General features: G+C 35.2%; 1 pseudogene; it reads left to right on the plus strand.

The window, feature by feature from the left end:
- The first annotated feature begins 330 nt into the window (after positions 1-330).
- Positions 331-25,542, plus strand: LOC118539867 (myotilin pseudogene; annotated as a pseudogene).
- The last annotated feature ends 348 nt before the right edge of the window (positions 25,543-25,890 follow it).

Genomic DNA, 25,890 nt, shown 5'->3' on the forward strand with positions numbered 1-25,890 from the left:
TTAACCATCTGAGCCACCCAGGCGCCCATGAAATGTTCTTTTTAATAAAATAATAAATATAAGTGTTTAGCACAGTGCCTGATATTTAAAAAGTACTCAATAAAAGGTAGCTATTATTATTGTTATTATATAAGCTGATGATATACATATGTATAATTGTATACATGTATAACGTATAAGAGAGTCATGGTAAATTATAAAGTGGTCATACTAAAATGTCAGAACATTTCATTTAGCACAGGAGTGAGGGAAATATCAAGATGGTTAGCAGACATTGGAGGAAGGCTGGCTAGACAGAAGGGTAGTTGGAGCCAATATAGTAGGAGCAGAATGAGGAAAGCATTATTAGCTGAAGTACAAGGTAGGTAGTGCTGCAGAGATTGAATTTAGAATTAGTATTTAGAGTGCTTTGGTTTTGTAGCTTACTTGATTGCTTTAGATAAGTTTTGTATACAGCGATGGAATTTTGACAATCTTGAATTTTTATTTGGGCCCAGTCGGAATGCTTTATAGTATGTTTGGTAATGTGCTTTTCCCTGAAAGACAGATGGAACAATCCTCCGAGTGTTGCTGCAGTAAGATTTTTCTTTTCTTTAATAATTTTCAGTCTGGTGATATCTCCAAAAACCAGGTTAATTATCTTTGTGCTATTGCCTGTCTCCAAAATTTTAAAAAAGGTCTCATTTAAGCTTTTTGCTTATCGTCACTTTTTCCCCTTTCATTGACATGTCCTGGGGTTTTATTGAAATTCACTATATTGTGAAAGGTGATCTTTGTCAGAAGTGAGAAGGATGAATGGATAAAGAAGATGTGGTCCATATATACAATGGAATATTACTCAGCCATCAGAAAAGATGAATACCCAACTTTTACATCCACATGGATGGGACTGGAGGAGATTATGCTAAGTGAAATAAGTCAAGCAGAGAAAGTCAATTATCATATGGTTTCACTTATTTGTGGAACATAAGGAATAGCATGGAGGACATTAGGAGAAGGAAGGGAAAAAGGGGGGTGATTGGAGGGAGAGATGAACCATGAGAGACTATGGACTCTGAGAAACAAACTGAGGATTTTAAAGGGGAGGGGGGAGGGGGGATTGGTTAGCCCAGTGATGGGTATTAAGGAGGGCACGTACTGCATGGAGCACTGGGTGTTATACGAAAACAATGGATCGTGGATCACCACATCAAAAACCAATGATGTATTGTATGGTGACTAACATAACATAATAAAATTAAAAAAAAAAAAGTGAGAATCAAGAATGTAACGCTGAATATTGGCAAATTCTTGAATATTTATAATCGCATCAGAGATGATGTTGAGGAAAGATGTAAGTAACATTTCTGCAACCGCTGTGGAATTTCCTGCTTCTTTTGTGATCTGAAAAAAAGCTTTTTTGTGTCTTCAGAATAATGTCTATGGCATGTACTCCTTCTCTAAACACTCCAAATTTTAAAATTTCAGAAGTTTGTTTCTTTGTGGTTTGCACTCTTGTGTTGCATTAGTTGCAAAAGCCTTAAAGTTGAAAACAAATTGAGAAATATTGATTTGGCCTAGGCTTAGAGACAGTAGGTTAGAAAAATAAAATCACCTGACTGTACCATACATCTTTATTATAAAGCAGTAATTACTTTCTTTGAGCCAATGCACTTCTTAAAACAGGTTTGAAGCAACTCTTTACATAGATGTCATAAACTCTGTTTTTCTCAAAATATACATAACTGTAATATACTGAATAGATGACTAGGGTTTAAATAGAGTCTTTAAAATATTTGTTAGCCATTTGTATTTTTTTCTTTAAAAGTGCTCTGTAGAATGTGTGGTGACCAGGGGCCACAGTTTGCCTAAAACTGAGAGATTTCCTGGATCAGGCTTTTAGTGCTCAAACCCCAGTCCTCAGACAACCTGGATGATTGGCTACCCTAAAGGTATCACACAGCAAAACAAGAAGTGTATGCAAAATAGATGAACAACTCCTCTCCTGCCTGCATCTGCCATATAACTACATTTTAAATTCAACCAATAGTAATTAGTTCGGGTTCTTAGATAGGATTCAGTATATTCTGTTTTTCTTTGTGAATATATTTCTTTATAGAGAAACTACTTTTGGGGTATCTGTGGTCATTTTCAAATGAAATATATATGCACCAAGAAAAATCACCATTTAGCATTAATGATAATGTCCATAAAGTTCTTGCTATTTTAATTAAGGTGAGATCATAATTGAATTTTGAGTCAGATTAAAAGGGAAAACAGATAAATGTAATATGAAGCTGAGCAGATGGTGGTCACAGATACTAAAGGAAGAGAGAAGTAATAAGGAAAAACATACAGTTAAAATCTACCTGTTTCTGTTTATTTCTAAACTCCTATTTCATTTCCAGAGTCCATTAAAATTTAAGGTAGCAATTTAGGAAAAACCAAGACAATCACATGCTAATCTAGGATAATTTGTTTCAGCTGGAGTATTGATTGAACCATACAATATTTGTAGTCAAATACTTTTACATTATTTATGAGCATTTGCTAATAAGCATTTTATGCATTGCTTCAACTATATTAACAAAGAAAAACAACACTGACTACAGTAAACAGATGCTTGGAAAATTCTCTGAAAGTCATTTGGGAGACTTTTTTTATATGCAAAAACTTTAAATCTCCCCTTGACAGCAATTAAATATCCAGACATCGTTCCATTTCTTTGCTTTTCATAACAGTAAAACTTCGTATATGTATGGTTCATGTTTTCAGACTCTCCCTTCACACATATCATATTCCTATGCATACACTTATTTATATTTCTAGCAAAGATTTTTCCAGTGTGCTCAAATACTTAACAAAATGCCCATTACATCTTAACTTCTTTACTTTGTTGTCAAGTAGGTAACTCAAGCATCATAATAAGGCAATATATAATCTTTGATCTCAATCTGTGCCTTTCTTCCTCATCTCAGTAGCATGAATCATCAACCACCTACCAACTGAATTCAGAATCCAAGGGGTCATAATTGATTACTCTTGTCCTCTTCCTAGAATATTATATGGTACTTAGTTTGAGTTCAAAAAATATTTGTTAAATTTCTTAATAAATATTTAATTATACTTAGAAAACCATAAAATTGAAGTTGGAAACTAATCTGTATCAAGCACCTTCTCTGGGTAAGAAACTTTATACATTTGACTCACATGTTTCCTGAATGACAAGAAACATTTAATTATCACTTTACAACTTATGGAGCACATTCACAAAATTTATTTGCTCACTTGCTCATAACCATCTCGGGAGGATACTGAAGATCGTAAGCCCCTTGAAAGCAAAAACCATACCTTCTTCATTCCTTTATCCACAGCTTAGGACATAGTAGTTTATTTTTTTTAAGCTTTTATTTATTTATTTGAGAGAGAGAGAGTGTGTGTGTGTGTATGTGTGCAAATGCAACAATACACTTTCAGAATCTGAGACCAATCATAATGTGGCTTTCAGTTCTGATTATATTCTTATGTCCCATCATTCAACTTTTATTTTTCCAGGTTCAGTTGAGAATTTTTTTGTATCACAGTGGCTTTTGTCTGAAATACTTTATACTCCAAATTATGCAAAGTCCTTAACTGGCCAATCAACATAATGACATTATTTATAATTTACTCCCTCATTAAAGTAATCACATCTGATGGAATCTATCTCAACATAAATAATAAGAAAAATATAAATTATGCCAAGGTTCGAATGTACCCCCGCAAAATTCACATGTTGAAACCTAACCCCGGAGAAAGTTGGGCCCTTGGGAGAGGATTAGGTGGCTCTGCCCTTGTGAATGTGATTATTGCCCTTATAAAAGATGCCGAAGAAATCTCCATTTCCCTCTCTGCCATTTGAGGACACAAGAAGTGTGAAAACTGAAAGAGGGCCCTCATTGGACCATGGTGGTGCTCTGACCTCAAACTTTCAGCCTCCAGACTGTGAGAAATAAACCAAAACGTATATGGTCAATTAATCTGTGACAAAGGAGGCAAGGAAATACGATGGGGGAAAAACAGTCTCTTCAATAAATAACGGGAAAACTGGACAGCAACATGCAAAAGAATGAAACTGGACCACTTTCTTTCACTGTACACAAAAATAAACTCAAAATGGATTAAGGACCTAAATGTGAGACCTGAAACCATAAAAATCCTAGAAGAGAATACAGGCAGTAATTTCTCTGACATCGGACATAGCAACATTTTTCTAGATCTGTCTCCTAAGGCAAGGGAAACAAAAGCAAAAATACACTATTGGGACTTCATCAAAATAAAAACCTTTTGCAGAGTGAAGAAAAACGTTAACAAAACAAAAAGGCGACCTACTGAATGGGGGATGTTTGCTAATGATAGATGCATTAAGGGGTTAATAGGCAAAATATATAAAATACACAACTCAATACCAAAAAAAAAAAAAACAACAATCCTATATAAAAAATGGGCAGAGAACCTGAATAAACATTTTTCCTAGGAAGACATACAGATTGTAAACAAACACATGACAAGGGATTTTTTTCAACATCAGGCCATTGCAAGTGTATTTTCAGAATGGATGACTTTTTTTTTTTTTTTAATGTGAGATAGGAAGGAAGTGGAGTGGAAGGGATAGAGGGAGAAAGAGCAATAAAAAGCACGTACATGACAACCAAAGACTATTCTTGAAATTTTTATGTCCAGTTCTGCAGTATTCTACTGTGGCTCTTTTAAGGTGACATGGCCCTGAGCCTGTGGCTCTTTCCCCTTTGTGTGTGTGTGTGTGTGTGTGTGTGTGGCCATCTGCTGTCTCTAGCTCTTGTGTCTTTAATCTTCTGTTTTTTTCAAGCTAAGTTCTTAAAGATGGGGGAGCAGAATGTGTAAGTAATCACACATTCAAAAGCTTTTGCTTCACATATTTATTTAAATTAAAAATAAACTATTAGGAGTCATTAATTTTGAAAACATAATTGAAATATTTTGTAACTGAGTACTAATTCATTCTGTCAGTGGTTTGACTAAGTATTAGTCTTACTCCATATTAATCTCATTAAATTTTATTGAAAAATCACAACTGATAGCAATTATTTATTTGCATATTTAAATTATTCCAAAAATGTTATGCTTTTTTTTATCTAGTGAAGATTCCATTTTTCTCTTATTTTGACTACAATGCACTTCCATGTAGAATTTTACTGTAGTAAATTACAAAGGGCATGACAAAGACCCTTTTCAATCACCACCAACCAATCAACAGGAAACCTTAAACTTAGATCCTTTTACTCATTTGATTAAATTGTTCAGTTTTCTTTTAGTTATAAAATATCACTCCTTCCTTAATACTTGAGTCTCTCTGACTAATGCTTTCCCTTCCCTCAAATGCTAAGTTTCTTTAAAAGGCAGACAATCAGTGTCTCCACTATCTCACCTTGTATTTCCTCAGTAGTCATCATTCAACTTTTATATCCCTGGTAGTACAGGTTTTTCACCATTTCAACTTAAATATTTTGTAATATATCATAAAGTCCAGTGGAATTTTTGTCTTTCATTTGTTCATTATTTCTGACCATTACTGTGGAACTTGTTTGGAAATCATATTCTTTCCCTTCATCCGTGTCATTTCCTGGAGCCCTTTACTCCTTAAATCTTAAACAGCAGTGTCTGCTTCCCAGACCTCTTTTCTAGGCTTTCTTTTATTTTCTTTTTATTTTATGCCACCTCTTTGAAAAACGATACACAACCTTCTTTTCAACTAAATATTGAACTAATGGACAAAACTAGACTCATTACCATTTACCCCCCAGACTAATTCACCTTATAAGCTACCCTGATTGTTCTTAGAGCACCCAGGTTGTTATCCAAGGCTTACTTCAGATTTCTTCTCCCACCCAATCTGCAAACAAGGTTTCTTTTATTTTTTTCATAAGAACTGGTAGGATATATTACCTACAAATACTCATTCTATTTCACTTAGAAGCTGTAATCTCCTAATTGCTCCCTCTGCCTACAAACTTTAATTCCTCTTTTCAATCTCTAAAAAGCAATTCTTATTTTACTACCTTTGTTAAAAATCCTATAATGCTTCCTCTAATTTTAAACATAAAAATAATAAATTTCTCAGTATAGGGGAGAGGCATACAACACATTTTACCTCAGCAGCCTCAGAAGGAGCCAACCCTGAAGACACCTTGATCTTGGGCTTCTAGTCTCCAGAACTCTGAGACAATTATTATTTTTTTTTAAAGATTTTATTTATTTATTTGAGAGAGAGAATGAGATAGAGAGAGCATGAGAGGGGGGAGGGTCAGAGGGAGAAGCAGACTCCCTGCTGAGCAGGGAGCCCGATGTGGGACTCGATCCCAGGACTCCAGGATCATGACCTGAGCCGAAGGCAGTCGCTTAACCAACTGAGCCACCCAGGCGCCCTGAGACAATTATTTTGTTTAAGCCATTCAGTTTTTGTACTTTTTTTTTTTTAACATTTATTTGAAAGGTGTAGGAAAACATAAAAAATTGAAATGTCTTATAATCCCAATTCTGAGATGGTACATATGATTATGTAAAGTTAGACAGAAGAGTTCTCCTGCCTTCTCCTGGGCCGCCCAGTGTGACACAGTCTGGGCGGGTCCTTGACTTTCTCCAGGTAATGCAGATGTGTCTGTGTCTGTGCCTGGGCAGGACTGTCTTTACAAGTGGAATCAGTTGGTATGTTTGCTCAGCAACTGTTTTTGTTTTGTTTTTCATATGTATAGACAACCTTCTTTCCAGATCATTGGATACTGATCTTCTTTTTTCTTTTTCTTTTTATTATGTTCAGTTAGCCAATATATAGTACATCATTAGTTTTTGATGGAGTGTTCAGTGATTCACTAGTTGCGTATAACACCCAGTGCTCATCACATCACATGCCCTCCTTAATACCCATCACCCAGTTACCCCACCCCCCCACCCCCACCCCCTTCTGCAACTCTCAGTTTGTTTCTTGGATTCTAGAGTCTCTCATAGTTTGTCTCCCTCTCTGATTTTTTCTTCCCATTCAGTTTTCCCTCCCTTACTCTATGGTCCTCCGTGCTATTGCTTATATTCTACATATGAGTGAAACCATATGATAATTGACTTTCTCTGCTTGACTTATTTCACTTAGCATAATCCCCTCTAGGTCCATCCATGTCGATGTAAATGGTGGGTATTCATCCTTTCTGATGGCTGAGTAATATTCCGTTGTATATATGGACCACATCTTCTTTATCCATTCATCTGTTGAAGGACATCTTGGCTTCTTCCACAGTTTGGCTATTGTGGACATTGCTGCTATGAACATTGGGGTGCAGGTGCTTCTTCATTTCACTACATCTGTATCTTTGGGGTAAATACCTAGGAGTGCAATTCCTGGGTCATAGGGTAGCTCTACTTTTAATATCTAAGAGGAACCTCCATACTGTTTTCCATAGTGGCTGTACCAGCTTGCATTCCCACCAACAGTGTAAGAGGGTTGCCCTTTCTCTGCATCCTCACCAACATTTGTTGTTTCCTGTTTTGTTAATTTTTGCCATTCTAACTGGTGTAAGGTGGTATCTCATTGTGGTTTTGATTTGTATTTCCCTGATGGCTAGTGATATTGAACATATTTTCATGTGTCTGTTAGCCATTTGTATGTTTTATTTGGAGATGTGTCTGTTCATGTCTTCTGCCCATTTTTGGACTGGGTTATTTGTTTTTTGAGTGTTGAGTTTGAGAAGTTCTTTATAGATCTTGGATATCAGCCCTTTATCTGTTTGTGTACTATAAAGCAGTTCTAGCAAACTAATGCAATAATCAATAGCTTTCATACACAAAACTAGTAAGAAGCTACATTGTACTGAAGCAATCTCCATTAACAATAGCAATGAAGATGATTAAATATGTAGGAATAAACTTAAGAAGAAATGTTCAAACATTTATGAAGGAATTTATAAAATACTCCTGAAAGACATAAAAATAGACTGAGAAAATGGAAAGACATTCCTGGTTCATAGGTAGGATAAGTCAACATTGTAAAGATATCAGTTCTCCCCATATTAACTTATAAATTAAACTTAATCCTCAGAAATATACCTAATTTTTTATGGAGTTGAACAAGTTGACACTAAATTTCATATAAGAAAACAAGCATGAAAGAATAGATAGGAAAGCACTCAGAAAAACTACGTAGAGGAACTAGACCTATGAGATATTAAAACATGCTTACAAAGTCTCTACAATTGAAAATTAAGTAGTGATATAAAGGAAATAAGTTATTAGATTTAAGTAAAAAGCCCAGAAACGCACCAAAATATATGGAGATTTTGGATATCATATATGTGAAATCTCATATTGTTGGAGCAAAAAACCTATTCTTCAGTGAATTATATGTGATCCATATCTCATACCACACAAAGGATAAACTGCAAATGGATTAGGGATGTAAGGTAAAAACATCAAGTCATGCAGGTACCACAATCATGGGTGAGTTTCTCTTTAACATTGGTGTAGGTAAAGGATTTTGAGTTCTTACTCAATATTTAAGGACAATAAAAGATTGATATAATTTACTACTTTAAGTAAATTGCATTGAAAATAATACCAAAAACAAAATCAAAAGCTGAAAAATAGAAGAAAATAATTAGAATATTAACTGGAAGTCTTCAAACCTCTAATATATAAGAAAATCTTAAAAACTGATAGGCATAGGAACAAAATTCCAAAAAAAGAAAATGGAAAAAAAAGACAAGAAACAGGAAATTCACATACACACACAAAAAGATATAGAAATGGTCCTTAAAAGGAAAAATCTCAAACTCTCTCACCTATCATATTGGTAAAAATTCAAAACTGTGGCATTTATGAGGTTGTAAGGAAACAAGCATACTCACACATTTCTGGTAGGAATGCAATTTGATACACCTCTTCTGGAGGGAAATTTGGTAATACTAAACAAACTATATATACCGTTACCTAAAGAAACTGTATATGGAACTTACTACATATATCCCACTTGCATAGCAGTTATTTATTGTTAGAACCATACTCATGTTTTCCATATCCTCCTACCCTCCATGTGTAAATAATTAAAATCAAGAAGGATGAGGAAATGGATCTATCCAGGATTGAACACACACAGTAACAAAGGAACTTAATTGTATTATAAGTGAATGACAAAACATAGTGAAGAGGGTTGGGAAGAACTAACCTATATAATTTTGGAAAACAGCACTTTGTATATTTTAAGGTTTAAGATTAAACAAAATATACACAGATATTTTACTCTAGTTAAAACATTTGTTTCTTACGGGGGAATTTATTTGTGATTCTGAAACACCTTCATGTGTGTACATGTTTGTTTATGTGTATTACTAAAGTAAGTAAATATATTGTGCATAATGATAACCAGGTTTTACAATATCAGAGGAGAATTACAAAAAAGGAAAGGAAGAAGGATAAAATGATCACTGTGGTGATTGATAGATTGGAATTAGAGCTATTAGTCTACACACACACGCAGAAATGGATAGATAATACATAGCTGTATGTATGTTAGTATACAGGACTTAGCATCTAGCACTAGGGAGCACACATACTGTCTAAACCTTGGTTTCTAAGTATTATTTGCCAGTTAAAAAAATATCAGGGCTCCTTGGAAAAATCTTTCATTTCAGGGTGAGGTTAGGGAAAGTACAAGATGAGCCTAGAACAGCTGATGATGCTAATTAATGAAGTGCTCAAAAATATATAGTTATTGAAAAAAAGAGATAAGCACCAACATGAAGCAGCGGCCAAACCTGAGACAATGTGAGCAAAAAATAAATAACAATGTTAATTTATGGATAGTTTATGATAAATTATGGATATGCAAATTATGAATAAGCTGTGGGCTAATCTAAATATTCACAACCTTTCTTTTAAAAATGAGTAATTAAACATTAAATAAACAGAGGAGAAGTAGCATGTGGTAGGGACAGGGGAAAATGAAAATTACCATTAGGCAAACGTCAAAAGAGAAATCAATATTGCAGCCAAGATTTATCAATGATGCTAAAATTAGTGTGTGAAAGTATGATAAGAAACAGATTTTTAAATCTTATTATTTTCAGGGACATTGAAAAATTTGTTGAGGGAAGAATCAACAAGGCTTACATTTAAGTAGATGATATTGTTAACATGATTATGGGGAAAATTTTTTGATCAATGATATGATACTAGTGTCATTAGGGATATATATTTGGAATTCTTGAAGTAGAAAAATGGAAACTCTGCTATAGAAATATTACCTAAAGATATATACCTTTTATGTGCATGGGGCTGGACAAAAAAGATCAGTCACACTCAGATGTCAGAGAGTGAAAAAAAGTATTAACTATTGGATGTCTGACTGTAGGTTTTCTTAAGTTAACATGGTCTTGGTATATTTGTGAAGTGATAAATATAAGAAAATTGTGAAATCAATTTTTTTAACCTCTGCTTTACTATCCTTTGTTGGACAGTTTTTGGGTATTTGGTTTTAGTTTTCCGTGCAATATATTTTTGTATGACACTAGCTTTCTCTTACTTTAATTTTTTAAACATTTTAATGAAAAAAATCAATGCATATAGGCAGTTGTGCTCCCTTTCATCAAAACTATCTGAAAAATAAATGCACTGGAATAAAATTAAGCATATCTGAGAGTTAAAACACATAGTAAACCTTTCTTTAACATATAGACAAATAACTTTATATTCAAGAAAGAAAAAAAGTTGAAAATGGAGGTAATATTAATGAATTTATCTCATTATCTCCAGGCAAGTAAAATGAAAATGATTATAGGGAATTTGTTAAAATGGGTATGTTTTATTTGTCTTTATAAAAAAATACTAATCAATGAGTTAAGCCCAAAATAAACTATGTTTTAATCTAGGACTGGTGAAGTATAGTATAAGAGTAGTATGTCAGAAGACTTGAAGGAGTAAGCCATTTATAAAAGACCCTGGATATTAAAATATTTAACCCAATTTCCAGAAGGGAAGTCCAATGCCTGGAAATCCTACTGAGTATATAAAGAGAAAAAAAACTATTGTGGAATGAAAATAAACTACAAATCCTACTAGAAGAGAGTAAAAATGAGAAGTAATGTAAACACGTAAATATAATCTTAAAAATTTAAGTCTAAAATAAAATGCCAAATGGATACATTAATCAAGTTACAAAATTAGGCTGAATATGGCATTTTTACTTAATATAGGATATTCATATTTCATATGAACTATTACATTCAGTATCTGCATTCAGTATCTTTTGTCACCCTTCTACAATAAAAATAAGCGAAACCACAGATTTGATGTTATTACTTCCCTAGTGAGAAACTTGTAAAGCTTCATCTTATCCTGAACAGGCATGGAAAAAAGGTTTCAGTTGTTGGGTTCTATCCATTGTTTGTTTAGAGACCATCCTGGCTCCTTGTGAAAGTATGCTCTGATCAGTGATAAAATAGTTAAGGCTCTTTGATTTATTTGAGAAGGTAGTGATAGTATGAGTACAAACGTATATGCCATCTTATTCCTTCTGGCATGGACTTTAGTGCCTAACCAAGGGACCCATAGCCTATCATGTTTCAGTGTGGTCCTGTGCAGCTTCCCAGCTTCATGTCCAGGAATGCCCTGTTCTGAACACTCTTACTTGTAGCACTCCTCGCCGGTCCTGCTTCAAACCTTGGCTTGTGATCTGCACTCAGTCTAACATAGCCTTGTCACTAATATCCTACCCCCTCCTTCCTTCACTTAAACCTTGCCCTTCCCAGCAAACATTTTTGCTCAGTCTCACTTATCTTTTGATCACAACTTAGAACTCATATGACTTGCTATTTATTTAACAGAGTTCCTACTGTGTGCTAAATACTATGCTGGACTCTAGTGGTAAAACTGTTAAAACAGAGGTTTTTTTCTGTCCTCGTGGATCTTCCAATCTAGAAATAGTAAGCTTATATAAGTAATTATATATTTATACTTGAGATAGGTCTTATTGATGAGAAAAGGTCATATAAACATCATCCTGAAACCTTCCAGGTATGCTAAGAGTCCGTCTTCAATGCTGACATGTTTCTCTGTTTTCTCACTAGAATATAATCTTTTCGGGGGCAGGTGTAATGTACTGAGTTGGATGCTTCATCCCTTGTAGGTGTTTAATGAATGCCTGTTTAACTTAAATATATGCAATGATTATCCATAAAACATCAGTAAATGATTTCCTTACAATCTTGTTAATATATATATACCTCAGAAAAAAAAAAATCTTTGTAGATAATACCTTCATTTTCATGTAAGTGAAGTTTTACTTTTCACTGAGACCTGGGTAGAAAAAAATTGCCACTTCTATCCTGTGCTATTTTCCCTCTAAAATGGAATTTTCTATCAAAGATTGGCTTACACAATTCTCAGGATATGAACACCTGGAGCATTTTAGAAGCAAAAAAGCATGTCAGGACAGAGCAATATCTAGAACGGCTTTTAAACATATTTTTATTTAAATGTGATTTGGTTTATTGCCTGAGGCATTAGAGACAGATAACTGAAAGAACGTGGACAAACTCTGAGCATTTATTGAGTTTTCCTCACTAATTCATTAGTTAGAAGATATCACAAAATGGGCTCCACTATAATTATGAAATCTGTTCAGGGTAGCCACTGGCTATCATCTGTTTACTTACACAGAAAATAAAGATCATTATATACATTTCTCAAAACAATCAGCCCTAACCTCTACCATGCCCAAGTTTACAAAGGCATGCAGGCAGCTCAACAAGAGAATGGAATGAAATCAATTTAAGTTATTAACATGGTTCAGAATATGATCAAATATTTGCCTGATATTTAATTGATTCTTGCTTCCATCTCCATATTTGAAAGAGGTCCTAGACAAGAGGTAAATGTTGTCCCTTAGATTATAGTATTAGGCAGAAACTACACATACAGTCATTGGCACATTTTCCACAATTATAGGACTGATTTTCTGTGGTGTTTCTATTTCAATGTAAAGCTGAATTCTTAGGACATACCAAAATTTGGTGCTGCAAACAATACAGACCCTAATATTGCCGTAAAATGTAAGCTATCCAATTTAGCTATAATTTCAGAAATTTTAAGTGTATTGGGTATTAGGTGAAAATATTGTATGATAAGTATATTCTGGTTATAGGTGGCAGGTCATGCATTTAGTTACTATATGGAAATTCATTGCAATAATTTGATTAAAAAAGGCAAACAAACAGGATATGTCTGAACAATATACTGGGAGAAAATCTGTTAGTATGAAACTAATTTTTATAGAGTTGGCTAAGACTTGTTTTTACTCTGACATATGTTGGAATCTTCTAAAATGATTAATATAACTTTCATAATAGTTTGAGACATTTCTTGAGTTTCTAATGCATTAGCAAAAGCTAATTTTAGGTTAATTTTTAATAATGCTTCCGAAAAGGGGCGCCTGGGTGGCTCAGATGGTTAAGCCTCTGCCTTCAGCTCAGGTCACGATCCCAGGGTCTTGGGATCGAGTCCCGCATCGGGCTCCCTGCTCAGCGGGGAGCCTGCTTCTCCCTCTGCCGCTGCCTCTCTCTATCTCTCTCTCTGACTCTCATGAATAAATAAAACATTTAAAAAAAAAAAATAATGCTTCCGAAAAGATCTCTTAAAATAATATACATGCATATGTGGAAAATATTTATGTATCTTTTCTGGCCTACCTCAAGTCTCCTTGTTGTAGATTTCACCTAAACTCAGTATATCTCATGCAGTAAACCTGAGCCTTACATTTTTGTTCTTGCATTTCATGAATTTCTTTTTTAATCTTCTGTGAGTAACAATATTTGATCAATTTTCTGACCCATGTTCTACTCAGAGGCCCCATTAAAATTTAACTTCACTTTCAATGGTTCAATAAATAAAAAGTTAATTCATAAAAATTAAAAGGCTAATTAATCAAATATCATTTGAGTGTTTGATAGGTACTAGTCACTTATGTAATTTTAGAGGACCAGTTGGGGAACTCCTGGAGACATAAAGTGACATCATTTTTGCATACATATTACATTCTGTATTGTACATATGCAGCTCACATCATAGTCTTTTTCTCGTCACTCAACAAGGAGTGTGTATCAAAATTGCCTCTAGAGTTTTTTAAAAGCATAAATTCTTGAGGATCTAGCTCAGAGTTACATAATTACAGTCTCTGAGGATGAAATCTAATTATATTTTAGTTAAAGAGTACTGATTTTTTTTGCAGATCCATTCTCATACATATTATCTATCTATTTAGTTAAGTTTTAATTGTGGAATGTAATACAACATTTATATTTTGGAACTACAGTAGGTGGTGTTCCATTGCTGTGGAATTGTTCCATCTGTTAGAGTCCATTACTCAACCAGACTGCTAGTGTCTTGCAGGAGAGAAAATGGTTAATGCCGCTGAAATATCTAATCAAAGATTTAGTTCTATTTTTTCTTTTTTTTTTTTTTTTTTTAAGATTTTATTTATTTATTCATTAGAGACAGAGAGAGAGAGAGAGGCAGAGGGAGAAGCAGGCTCCCAAGGAGCAGGGAGCCCGATGCGGGACTCGATCCCAGGACCCTGAGATCATGACCTGAGCCGAAGGCAGACGCCTAACCATCTGAGCCACCCAGGCGCCCCGTAGTTCTATTTTTTTCTTAATAATGCTTCTTGATTTATTAATGCACTCTTCTTAGTAATGAAGGATATTCACACTCCCACTCCCCTATCCAGTTTCTCTCCCACTTGACACTCTTCTATGTAGAGATTAAAGCTCTAGAGAGCAAGAGTGTCCTACTGAGGTAATTAGTGTGATTCTAGGCAAACAGTCGGGGGAAGAGAGCCATACCTATTGATCATCACTCTTAGAATATCTGCATTGTAGATATCCAGAGTATTTGGAGGTCTTGCACTGAGAAGACAAAACTATCATTCTGTCACTATGGTTTAAGTATGATTGATAAAAGGCTGTTTTTGATATCAGTTGAGTACAGAAGAAATATATCCAAGCTCCAAAGTGTTTTTAAGATTTTGAAGAGTTCTCTTTCCATGAATGATCAGGAAGGCAAGTCTGCCCCAGGGAGGTTTGCAGATCCTCAGTCCTCTGTGGCTGCTATTACAAAATCACTTTCAATAATAAACAAAAACATAAATATTAAGTTCAAATATTTAATAGTATATCACAAGCCAGGGCTTGTGCGAAGTGCTCCATATGCACTCACATTTTCTTCTGATGATACGAGGTAGGTACTGTTACAGGTTTTGTGTTATGAGTATCTACTTACATGTAACAGTGACATGAATTGAGAGTAATTGGTCATAAAATATAGAAACTCTGAACTCATTCAACAAGCATTTATCGAGCCCTTTCATAAGTAATATATGGAACTAATGACTATAAGGACAAGGAAACCTAAAATAACTTTATCTCAGCAATCAGCCACTGTAATAGCCACAAAACTATGCTCATGCAAGAAAAGCAGAATGTTGATATATTTTGGTAGATGTGGCTCATTTCCTTTGCTTCAGTCATTTGAGAAGTCTCATTGAAAACAATGAGAGGAGGGGCGCCTGGGTGGCTCAGTCGTTAAGCGTCTGCCTTCGGCTCAGGTCATGATCCCAGGGTCCTGGGATCGAGTCCCGCATCGGGCTCCCTGCTCGGCGGGAAGCCTGCTTCTCCCTCTCCCACTCCTCCTGCTTGTGTTCCCTCTCTCGCTGTGTCTCTCTCTGTCAAATAAATAAATAAAATCTTTAAAAAAAAAAAAAAAAAAAAAAAAAGAAAACAATGAGAGGAACTCAGAATTGACATGATAGCAGCATAAAATGAATCAATATAAAAAATTACAGGTTAAATGATAGGATGTGCAAATATTTATTAAAAATCTGGGTGGGGTGATTGGAGAAATTGTGTAGACATTTAGGTAAAACAGTATTGGCCATGACTTATTAATTACTGAAGCTTGATGCTTGGTATATTTATATATTTTTTATAATAATACATTAAAAATTAGAAAAAAGATCAATATGCAATTTAAAACTCTGATGAGTTCACAAGCAACCAAATAGTTGTTTCATTTTAATATTATAGTTCAGTTCAGCGAGTGCATGAATTTCTCTTCCTCAACCAAAATGCAATTAACATCCATGAAATTATACAATTTTCTATTTGCCTTTGCCCACCTATAATAATTGTGGCTAACGGCCATCTAAATTATTCATTTTATATGGTGAACGAGTGATTATTCTTAAAACAGATCCTGTGCTCTTTTAAATTGCTTTTCTTCATTCTCCAGTTGGCCCAGACCATTACTGAGTTAAACGTTTCTTAATGAAGAATACTGCCTCACTGAACTTTGCTTTGTCTGCAAATCACAGGAATAATTTGAAATTCCTAAAGTCCAGAACTGCATCTCAAAATGAGACGGCAAATGCTAAAATTCTGTATCTCTACACTATGGCCTTTATCTGAATGCTTTTTTTTGTTTGTTTTTCTTTAGAAACAATAGACTCTCACAGGATGTATTTTAAATCTATAAATCTGGATACACATAGTCTGTGTGCTGATTATTCGAGGAAGTTGATTTTATCAATGAAGACATAAACAGAACTTATAAATAGGAACATGCTGTATGAGGGGAGGGGGGCAAAAGAGGGGCGTTGCATAGTGTTTCTGCTTCTTTCCCCCCTCTCCGTACTAGCGCTTCCTGCAGAGAAGAGAAGCTGCTGATCAAATTGCATCAGTCCAAGACATTGATAGGGTTACACTTTTTAAAAGGTGAGATCAAACTGTACTCCAGCCATTGTGCTTTTTCCATTCCTCTTTATTTTCCACTTCCTTTGTGTACCATCCACTTCCATGTGATGTAGTTATACTGAAGTTGACTATACATGTCTGATGATGTCACTTGCCCTTTTACTTTGATTTTGGTTAGGAGGCAGATAGAGAAAATAAAGCCAACATTTAAGAAACAGGAAGTGTTTTCATTACACTGTGAACTATATCACAGCCTTTACCAGACCCTATGTCATAGTGCAGATTTAGCCTATATGCTAATAACCTGGAATTTTCATTTGAATACCATTTCTTTCATATGTTCCTCTCTTCATGGTGTGTGTGCGTGTGTGTGCGTGCACGCGCATGCACGCATGTTCAAATAAGGGCCATCAGAGGTGATCTGTGAAATATTCCTGGTAGGTAGCCTGGGTCAAAATGACATAAAGCTACCACCAGAAAACCATAATTCTACACACTACATGTACACTTAGCAGCAGCATTATTTTAACGCTATATATATTTTTTTGTTTGTTTAATGGTTAAAGACTTGGTTTATTTTTTGAAATTATTTTGCTGAGCAAACAATCTTAAGTTTGTGGGCCTGACTCAGTGGCTTTGTAAACAAGTGGTGCAAACATAGCAAATTGGAACATGAAAGTTACAAAATCTAGAAACATTTACTTTTATTTTCCCCGTGTTTGCTTGAGCTTCTGGTTGACACAGCACATCTCTAAGATACGGAAATCCCTTATCCTTCTCTGCTTCTTTCAGGTGCCAGGAATTGATTTTGCAGTCAGAAGGAACATCATGCCCAGCTGTGTCCTTTTTCTTTTCTGCCTTTCCCTTGACTTTACCTTCTAGTTAGTCAGAAAGCAATCACAAAACCCCGACAGTGTCAAAATTGTAGTATTCTAAATGTCTCAGCTAGGCATCTCCAAACTTTCCAAAACCTCCTGACTTTTCTTGTGATCAAGGACCCATGTAAGCCTAATCAAGGGCCTTCATACAGAGACAATCATTTAGCTAAATTATTATTTGTTGTAATAAAAAAGTAATCATTTTAATGCAAAACTTTTCACTATAGTGATAAAATAAATATTCATTCAATATTTAAATATGAAAGAGCAAAATTAAACATGTAGACACATTTTATTATAACTGATGAATGTAATAAATTAGCATTTGGTGAGTATGCGATTTTTAAATTAGAGTTTTTTCCCTCCACTTTGGTTACACAGGGAACAAATTTAAACTTTCTTTCAAGTAATAAATATGAAAGCATAATCAAATGTAAAGTTTGGCTTCTATACTTATATCTCTTTTATCCACATTTATTCCCACTTATTGTTAACCAGAGCAATTGCCCAGGAAAACAGACCTGAAATAAACAGTCTATTAACTTGTATGGATAATAGTACTGAAAATCCTATGGTGGCCAAATATATTGGGCTGTTTAAGGTATCTCACAGATTTATATGGGGTGGGATATAGGAAGTTCCATAAATCAGATTTCATATCTCTCAGATATAATGAGGCCATGGATAAGTAAAATGTTCTGGTGGAAAGTATAAAAAAGGGCAAAGGGAGCCACAGTGGTAATGCCATTGCCTCAAAATATGAAATCAAGTAAGGCTTCATCTCTAAACCTACTACAGTTGCCAAGTAGGAGTTCATGCTGTTTACATATCTTCTGATTTAAAAAATTAAAAAGCCAGACGTCTGAGCTTGATAATTGTAATATATCCAACTTCGCAAATGTTGGCAATTTTTTTTTTTTTTTTTTTTTTTTTTTTTTGTAAAACCTTTATATTATAGGCCAACCCTGCACAGGCAAAATTAAACTTGTCTTTCTGAGGAATTCCATCTGGAAATGACATGTAGACACTAGAGGGTTTTTGTAAATTATTTATCAATTTACCACTTAAAATCCTTTAAAGTTTTTCTATAGTCCATCAATTAAATACTGATTTCTCAGCAGGCCATTTCTTCTCCTCCACAATATAGACTCAACCTCACTTAAATTCTTATATCTTTCTTTTCCCATACTGGTTATTACCTTTCTTCATACTATTTCCATACATTCCACTCTTCCATTTTTGTTTCACTGCTCATCTTGAGCGCTCTATTCCTCAGAAAGTTTTCTCCCCTCTCTGGCCCCATAATTGAATTTGTGCTTTACTTTTCCCGGAGCACCAGGGGATATTTATCTTCTCAAATGGTGCTTAGGCAGTTCCTTCAATGGTTATACAGTTGCCTGGGTATTTCATAGACAAAATATCTAAACCTAGGGGCACCTTCTAGCCTCAGAACATGCCTAGCTTTGTCTTGGAATATCAGGGAGTTTTCAGTGTTGTAGATATAATGGAGAGTAAGAAAATTAACGTGTACTGAGTAGGTATACAAGGCTGAGCACTTGGTTTTATTACTGGGAAATATTCAAGTTGTTTTTGATTCTGCCAATGCTCCATCAGTTTAATTAAAATAACTGGTGTATTTGAGCTTCAAGAACTGATGTATTTGCCAGGAACTTTCAGTCAGAGTAAGGATACTTGATGTATGCACCCCATATCTATTCATTTACATACTACAATGCCCATGGGTTAGCTGGGAAACCTGTTACAATGCCGTTAACAAAATGAAAGCTGTTGGCTGTAATTGAAAAAAAAATAAAATGGGTTCTTCTTGGTTATTTTTCTAATAGTACTGAAAATATTTTATGCCTATTGTTTATGAAAGGGGTATTATCTCAGAGAATTATCAATTATTCCATGCTGTAACTGGTACTAGCTCCAACTGTTTGCATCAGATCAAACCATTTGCTTCTGGCCTAGCATACTTCCATTTACTCCATGCACAGAGTCCAGATTCATTTTTGTAAAATACATATTAATCATGCTACTTCTCTGCTCAAAGACCCCTCTCATGGCTTGTTATGAATTTCAGAGTGAATTCCAATTTGTTACTGAGGCATTAAAGAATACTTATAATCGGAATCTAATCTCTCAATCATTTTCTCCTGAAATCCTACTGTATTGGACAAATTTATTGCCTTATCAAAAATATTTTGAAGCAGTATCAATCAGGGTTTAATCCAAGAGAAAGAAAACTCTGTAGGTATATTAACAAGAAAGAAATCCAATACAGGGAATTAAGTGACTACAAAACTGATGGAAATGCTGAAGACCAAAATCAGATTCTCACTCAGGCTACAAGAACACTTCCCACAGCAATGACGAACTGATTCACTAGGGTAGCCACTTCCTCTGAAGCCAACACAGGAGCTAATGTCAGAATCAAAAAGCCTCTACCAGAGCGGACTCCTCGCTATCAGAATACTGGATAATAGGCTTGGAACAGAGCTGCAGAAAAACGACCACCAAAATTGGACTGAAATTGGTCTCTGCTTCATTTCCTCCTTTCAGTTATCCTTTTAATCAATGCTTTTGGGGGAAAATCAACTTCCTCCTTTGGGAAGAGAACACAACGTCTCTGGTGGTTGTCCTAGACACCATTATGTTTTATTTAGTGAGTTTCTTTTTCTGACATATCAGCATTTGATTTGAGTGAGGTCCTCAAATGTTTATCATACCATCTCATTTAGAAGAAGAAAAAGTGTTCTTTGGTAGAGTAAATAATTTAGAAGCCAGAGAAAGATAATTTAAGAGAGTGGGAGACAGAGAAACAATTCAGATATCTGGAAATCTGAATTTATTTTAATAGATTCTATTTCTGTTTCATAATTATTGAGCACTATAAGAAAGATTATTATGTAACCTTGTCACTTTATACATGTTTCCTATTAATCTTTCAACCACTTTCCATCTGCCATCTTTGTTGGTATCCTTATCTTAATTTAATAGAAGAAGAAAATTAATCTCGGGAATAGATTTTCCCATGTTTGAAAGGAAAAGGTTAACATTTAAAGGTAATTATGATTGCTACCAACCTTCTTTCTTATGTAAAATAACACTCACTTTATTATGTTTAAAATTTATGCCAGTAGTGACGAACCATGAGAGACGATGGACTCTGAAAAACAAACTGAGGGTTCTAGAGGGGAGGCAGTGGGAGGATGGGTTAGCCTGGTGATGGGTATTAAAGAGGGCATGTTCTGCATGGAGCACTGGGTGTTATGCACAGACAATGAATCATGGAACGCTACATCAAAAACAAATGATGTAATGTATGGTGATTAACATAACAATAAAAATTTTTTAAAAAAAGAAAAAAATTTATGCCAGTAGAGAACATTAAAAACTTATTGTTTTGTTATTGGCTTTGCATTGTTTAAAACTGTGGAAAGAAGGTAAATGGAAATAAACATGTTTCAGTTAAACTCAATAAAAAGGTAAATTATTGTTAAAGAATAATTTACATTACTTAAATGGTGTGGAGAGGATTATTTGGCAACAATTCAAGTTACTCACAGGAGAAAAGCAATACTATTTCACAATATGGACAATTATTGGTACAATGTGTACTTTTTTCTCTTTAATAATTGCATGTTCCCTTTTGTCACAACTGCACAAGACAGAATAATTAAAGTATATTAGCTACATTGTGGAAGGGACATTTGGTTTTAATTAACATTGGAGCATAAGAAAGACAATTTGCTTTATATTGCCATTCATTCTTTGATGCACACATACAAACATATACACAGAGTCTGTGCACAGAAAGGCAAATATGTGAAATGCTACAAAGCTTCCCAATCTGGAGTTACACTAAGCCTAACTAAAATGTACAAAATGTTGTATGCAATAGAAATCCTTTCTTCTCTTTGGTATTTTAGACAGTTGTGTGGCATCCTAATGTAAAAATGACTTAAAACCAGAAGTCAGTTTTTTGATTATTCCAAAAGTGGACTGGACAATCAACAAAGCCACCTTCCATTCATATGTCAGGAACAGAAAGCCAGAACTCACTGGAGAGTGAAATTACAATGCATATTCATTTTAAGTTACAACTTAAAGAAGTAAGACAGACACCTCTGACTTGTTTAATACAATTTGGTGAAAAAGAAGTTTATGTTACAGTTGGATAGAGTGTCAATGAAACCTATAGGCTCAGAATGCATATAGATTCCCTGCATGATAAACTAATGTAACCATATTCCTCCACCAGGGGGCTATTGACCATGTATCAGTTAGCTTTTGCTGCATAACAAGCCACTTCAAGTGTTAAAGGTTTAAAATAATGACCATTTATTTAACTAATGATTCTGTGATTTGGCAGTTGGGGTTAGCCTTATTTGGGCAACTCTTGTTTCACTGGCTCAGTTATATGTCTGAGCTCAATAGTAAAGTCAGCTTGGAAGTGGCAATGTGAAATGACTGCAGCTGGAAGAATGTCTCTTCTCTCCATGGTCTCTCATGTTTCAGCAGGCCAGCTGAAATTTGTTTGCATGACAACTGGGCAGGGTTCCAAGAGAGAATAGAAGTGACTCTGGATTCTTGAGCCCCTGAGCTTAGACTTGGCATGCTATCACTTATACTACACTGTATTGGCCAACCAAGTCATACAGCCAGCCCATATTCAAGAAATGGAAAAAGAAATTCCACTCTTTAATAGAAAGAGATTCCAAGCTACATTGAAAGGATGTAAACATAAGGAGGATGGAAAGATTGTGGCCAGTTATTCAACCTACTGCACCACATTGCGAAATATATTCTATTGGTGACATAGTTCTCTTGATAATGAAGTGCATGATAATGAAGCCTACAAACAAAAGTAGGCTTCAGAGGAAGGATGTATATATATTGCTCTTTCAGTCTTCCCATACTTTTTCCAATGCCACCTCTGGTTCAGCATAAATAATCTTCTATGACTCCTAAGTGAGTTTCATTCCAAGCACCTTAGACTGTTATTCAGCAGTTCTACACTTACTTCAATTTAACTTCTTTTAACATCCAAATCTTCAACATACACATTTCTAAGTATGTCCTTTCTGACCCCGAAAGTCCTGTAACTTTCCTAAGTACCAGTGTGTGTACGTTATTCTTAAGCTTGCTTTGTTTGTGTTTTTTTGTTTTGTTTTGTTTTTGTTTTTTTTTAAAGATTTTATTTATTTTTATTTGAGAGAGAGAGAATGAGAGAGAGCGAGTACATGAGAGGGGGGAGGGTCAGAGGGAGAAGCAGACTCCCTGCCGAGCAGGGAGCCCGATGCGGGACTCGATCCAGGGACTCCAGGATCATGACCTGAGCCGAAGGCAGTCACCCAACCAACTGAGCCACCCAGGCGCCCAAGCTTGCTTTGTTTGTTAAAAATGGGAATTAAAAATAAATACTCCATGGTATTATACATATACATTAATTAAGTAATATGCATACATGCACTTAGAATGATTTCTAGTAAATGGACATTCAATAAAGGTTAACTTTTTTCTAAAAAAATCTTGAGACCAAATTGTAGTGGTAGAGTTTATTAGCAGGATACTTATTGAGGACAAAGCCAGGTGACCATGAAAAGTCTATGACATACACTCTAAATATCCATTGTGCCACAAGTACCATGAAAGTCACAACATGGTATGGTTGGCCAGAGCCACACATATGGATAATAATGGGCATTTATAATTTAAAACATCCCTCACAATATTTACAAACTCAAGTAAAATGGAAACTAGTATCACCTCCAAATTATAGCCCATGTTCTAGCATTTTAAAAACAAAATCAAAGTCTACAAAGCTTAACATGCCTAAAGGCATCCAAATAGGTATTCCAAGTTGGTCTAATAGGTCTTCTGATTCCAAAACTCATGCTTTTTTCCCCACTACATTACTCTTTCATTCATTCATTCACACACACACACACACACACACACACACACACACACACACTGTGAGTAAAACTTTTTTTGGAACAGACTTATACACAGAAAGATTTGATTTAAATTAACCTCTTCTGACTACTGATCTCTACCTCATATTACTGATTTGTTTTCACCTATCAGCATATGACAAAATAAATAATTGGAATGGTTTTAAAATAAACATATTTCAAGGAGGTCTTGGGCATTTATAATTTAAAACATCCATTGCAATATTTACAAACTCAAGTAAAATGGAAACTACTATCACCTCCAAATTATAGCCCATTTGCAAAGCAAAGAATCTGTGGGATTTAATGCATACTTCTACATCCTCAAGTTATTATTTTAAAATACATTTTAATAGTAAGCCCTGTTAAGCACTTGAGTAGAAGTCTTATCTGAAAGACCATGCTTGTTTTTTTTTAAAAAATATTTTTTGCTTCCATTTTGTTTAATTAATATTAGAATTTTCAGGAAAGATAATGCATGTAAGAATACGTTTTGTTGAAACCTCCAGCTCTTTTAGCCAGACCAGTGTTCCACTATCCAGCCTAACCCATGCACAGAGAAAAGATGTTCTACCTCTTCAACAGTGAATTCTCACATCACCATGTCCCCTTCTGCTTTCCCTTCTCTCCAGCACCTTTCTGGTTCCAACCAGAGCCAAAGGGTTATAGCCACCTATAACCAGTCTTCAGCCAGCTTCTTGGGCTCCATATTGCCATCACAGTCTGATTACCACAGCAGTAAATCCCCTCCACTGTGGACTCCAACTATCGTCAACCCTAAGGTGGTCAACTATAAATGCTAAGCCATCTCAAACTGCAAATTCCAGGCCCACATCAGGAACTCCCAACCACGAGACACAAGGATCAAAACAGAAGCTTTGAGTCAAGATTTGGAGGGAAAGCTGAAATGTAAGGACAGCCTTCATCACAATGGAAATCAATGGCTAACATATGAGGAGAAGGTGGGTTGCAGATTGCTAGGATCACAGAGTGTAGCTGCTGTGTTTCAAGCTCAAAATTGCAGAGAGGCACAAGATTTGCCACAGCACAGTTCTGAACATGCACAACTGTAAGTTCCAATTTCAGAGGGAAATGTGAATGATCAGGATGCCATTCAGAAGAAATCTTACCCACCATATTTCATTCAAGTGCCAGAGAATATGTTGACTGAACTGGAAGATTCTGCAGCATGAGTGGACCACCAGCTCCTGATATGTCTTGCTTTATAAGTGGAAGACCAGTTTAATCAGGCGACTTTCACAAAATGATGGTGTCTGACAAGAGTTTTCGTTCATTCATCTTTGAAGTGGGAACAGCTTCAGATGCAGGGTTTTTGCATGTGTTCCCATGAGCAGAACAGGAGAAGTCACCTGTACTGTGCTGCTGAGCATCCTTCCAAAAGAACATAGAAGAGCACCAATGCTTGTCCTTAGACAACAAAGCAAACAAGTTTTTGAGGGAGCCTCGGTGAAGCTAGAATACCAGATCTCAGTAGGACCTCCACCAAAGCTTTTCTGGTAAAAGAAATAACGAAATGGTGCAATTCAACAGTGACTGAATAAGCTTATAGTATGACAACTACAACTAGTTCCTTTACTGATTAAAGATGTCAACAAGAAAGACTCTGGTGTTTGTAGTTAATAAAGCCGAGTTAATGAGTCACCACGTGTAACAGATTTAGATGTTACAGCCTGTCCAAACCAAACTCTTCCAACTCCTAAACTGTTATGTGTTCAACCGACTTTCAGCAGATATTTAGCATTCAACAGGAAAAGTTTAGATGTGAAACAAACCTTTAACCCAGAAGGAGAGTTTCAGCATCTGGTAGCTCATCTGGAGTCTGTGAAAATGAAAAACTTGAATAACTTTATCAATATTGGAAAATGCAACAGCTATACTATTAATGATACATATGATTAAACTTTTGGAATAAATCCATATCTGTATTAACAGAATATGGCTTTATTAGATAATATAACTGATACATATGTATTTTATATGTATATGTTATACACATACATGTAATAATATATGTGTATAATATATACGTTTATTATTTATCCCCTAACTCTTAAATATCCTAGCTGCTTATCTGGTTTGTGTAGACTACAGAAAGTCTGGGTTTATAATTAAGAAGACTATTTAAAATGTGTAATTTTGGGGTGCCTGGGTGGCTCAGTTGATTAAGCAACTGCCTTCGGCTCAGGTCGTGATCCTGGAGTCCCAGGATCGGGTCCCCCATCAGGCTCCCCGCTCAGTGGGGAGTCT

Source organism: Halichoerus grypus, chromosome 2 (assembly GCF_964656455.1).
Source record: "Halichoerus grypus chromosome 2, mHalGry1.hap1.1, whole genome shotgun sequence".
NCBI lineage: Eukaryota > Metazoa > Chordata > Mammalia > Carnivora > Phocidae > Halichoerus > Halichoerus grypus.